This window comes from Nesoenas mayeri (assembly GCF_963082525.1).
Source record: "Nesoenas mayeri genome assembly, chromosome: 9".
Taxonomy (NCBI): domain Eukaryota; kingdom Metazoa; phylum Chordata; class Aves; order Columbiformes; family Columbidae; genus Nesoenas; species Nesoenas mayeri.
In genome coordinates, this window is record NC_137557.1 from 31,390,244 (window position 1) to 31,393,156 (window position 2,913).

A 2,913-nucleotide genomic window follows, 5' to 3' on the forward strand; every position below is an offset into this window, starting at 1 on the left:
GCTAAACACCTCCTTGTTCCTCAGTTGCTCCTTAGAAGTCTTGTGCTCCAGACCCTCAACAGCCTTGTCCCCCTCCCCTGCACTCGCTCCAGCACCTGAAGGCTTTTGCAATAGTGAGGAGCCCAAAACTGAACCAAGAGTTTGAGTTGTGGCCTCACCAGCATCAAGTACAAGGGGACGATAACTGCCCTGTTTCTGTCCACTACTCTATTCTTGATACAAGCCAGGAGGCCAATGGCCTTTTTGACCACCAGGGCACACATGGGCTCATGTTCAGCTGCTGTCAATCAACACCCCCAGATTTTACATCTCTGCTTCTGCCTCTTTGTTTTCTTCTTCCTCTGTCTATTCTGACGTGAAAGAGCTCTCCATGGAAAAGATTCATGGAATCCTACAATAACGCAGGTTGGAAGAGACCCCTGAACACCATCTCTGTCCCACTGACCTTTATGGCACCATAAGGAATAGCTGATGGCGTTTGTGCTCCCTTGGGTTCATCTCACCACATGCATACGCTGGACATGCAGATGATGTGCATGTTTACAACTCATCTGCACAATGAAAACATGGACTTTTGACCTAGTTTTTCATAGAACCTTAGAATGTCCTGAGTTGGAAGGACCCACAAGGATCATGGAGTCCAACTCCTGTCCCTGCACAGGACATCCCACAGGTCACACCATCTGTCTGCGGACGTTGTCCAGTCTCTTCTTGAACACTGTCAGGCTGAGGCCGTGACACCTCCCTGGGGAGCCTGTTCAGTGTCCAGCACCTCTGGGGGAAGAACCTTTTCGTCATGTGCAACAGACGCTCCCCTTGTACATCTGCCATTCACTCGGGTTCTGTCATTGGTCACCAGTGAGAAGAGATCAATAACTTCCCTTCCTTCTCCCATTGTGAGGAACCTGTAGCCACCATGAGGTCTCCTTTGAGTCTTTTCTTCAGCTCTGATGTTCAGAAACCCCTGGGTTTGCTTTCTTAAGCAGAAAGGAGAAGCCATGACCTGCAGGCAATAGGAAGGGGGATCCCGTCCCTCACACACGGCTCAGGGCTCTTCCTGGGACCGTGGGATGTGGGTGTGCAAGACCCAGGGAAGGACAACACTAGTACAACAACTTCCAGCATCCCCATGGGGCTGCAAGGAGGCACCGAGGGCCAGTGTCATGAGGACAACTTGTCCTCTCCTAGGCCTTGCATCAACACAAGGGATGAGAAAAAGAGTGTGGGAGTGGAATCAGAACAGCTCTGGAAGATCAAGCGCTGCTGCTCCCTGGTAGTGCTGCCAGGCTGGACTCTTTTCTCCTCCAACCATGGACACAGAAATTGTTCCTGCAGCTCCATAAGGCCTTGCAGGAAGGATATAGTGAAGAACAAGTCACTAAAGAGCCCTTTATTTTGCGTAAAGAAAAGGAGAACACGGCTCCCTATTTACACAGCCAGTGGTTATAACAGAAAAGCAGACAGAGAATTTAGAAACGAGATGACAACATTATCACAATAAAAAAACTACCAACAACAACAGAAAATCCAGATGACAGGCTGAGCCTGTAATTAGTTACACTAAAACTCCTATGTAGAAGCAGTTGGGCAGTTTATTGCTTCAGAAATCACTAAGATATGAGTTTCCAGAGGGCATCCTTGAGCTCCTGGTTCCTCATGCTGTAGATGAGGGGGTTCACTGCTGGAGGCACCACCGAGTACAGAACAGACACCAGCAGGTCCAGTGACGGGGAAGAGATGGAAGGGGGCTTCAGGTAGGCAAACATGCCAGTGCTGACAAACAGGGAGACCACAGCCAGGTGAGGGAGGCAGGTGGAAAAGGCTTTGTGCCGTCCCTGCTCAGAGGGGATCCTCAGCACGGCCCTCAAGATCTGCACATAGGACACCACAATGAACACAAAACACATAAAAGCTAAAGAGGCACTGACCACCGTAAGCCAAATTTCCCTGAAGTAGGAGTGTGAGCAGGAGAGACTGAGGATCTGGGATATTTCACAGAAGAACTGGCCCAGGGCATTGCCCTTGCACAGGGGCAGTGAAAATGTATTGGCCGTGTGCAGCAGAGCATTGAGAAACCCAGTGGCCCAGGCAGCTGCTGCCATGTGGACACAAGCTCTGCTGCCCAGGAGGGTCCCGTAGTGCAGGGGTTTGCAGATGGCAACGTAGCGGTCATAGGACATGATGGTGAGAAGAGAATACTCTGCTGTGATTAAACAGAAAAAAAAAAAAGAGCTGGGCACCACATCCTGCATAGGAGATGTTCCAGGTTTCCCAGAGGGAATTGGCCATGGATTTGGGGACAATGGTGGAGATGCAGCCCAGGTCGAGGAGGGCGAGATTTAGCAGGAAGAAGTACATGGGGGTGTGCAGGTGCTGGTCCCAGGCTATGGTGGTGATGATGAGGCCATTGCCCAGGAGGGCAGCCAGGTAGATGCCCAGGAAGAGCCAGAAGTGCAAGAGCTGCAGCTCCCGTGTGTCTGTGAACGGCAGGAGGAGGAACTGGGTGATGGAGCTGCTGTTGGACATTTGCTGCTTATGAGCATGAGGACCTGTCATAGGAGAAAAAGACAGTGGCACATCAGGGGACACTTCTCTTAGGAAAATAAACATGCTGTTTCTCATGGAAAACCCCCTCCTCGATGGAGGGATGTTTCCGCTCATTCTGTTTCTACCAGCTGAAGAAAACAGTTCATCACAGTTCAAAATGCAGCTTGGGCATCTAGATACCATGAACACACCTCTGGGGCAAGACTTCCTGTGCTGGTGTCAGGACAAAAACTGACCCACACTCCCACCCCAACCTCAGAGAGCAAGAGCATCAGGGACAGGTGGAGAAACAGGGAAGGACACTGCAGTGCTACCACTAAATAAAGCACGGACAGAAAGGCAGATGGGCATGCTGAGGAACCTTCT

The 2,913-nt window shown here is 50.7% G+C and overlaps 1 pseudogene across 1 annotated transcript; it reads right to left on the reverse strand.

The window, feature by feature from the left end:
• Window positions 1-1,610: 1,610 nt before the first annotated feature.
• LOC308043850 (olfactory receptor 14J1-like) lies at window positions 1,611-2,526 on the reverse strand (annotated as a pseudogene). Its single transcript has one exon. The product of its transcript is annotated as an olfactory receptor 14J1-like (transcript).
• Between the last annotated feature and the right edge of the window lie 387 nt (window positions 2,527-2,913).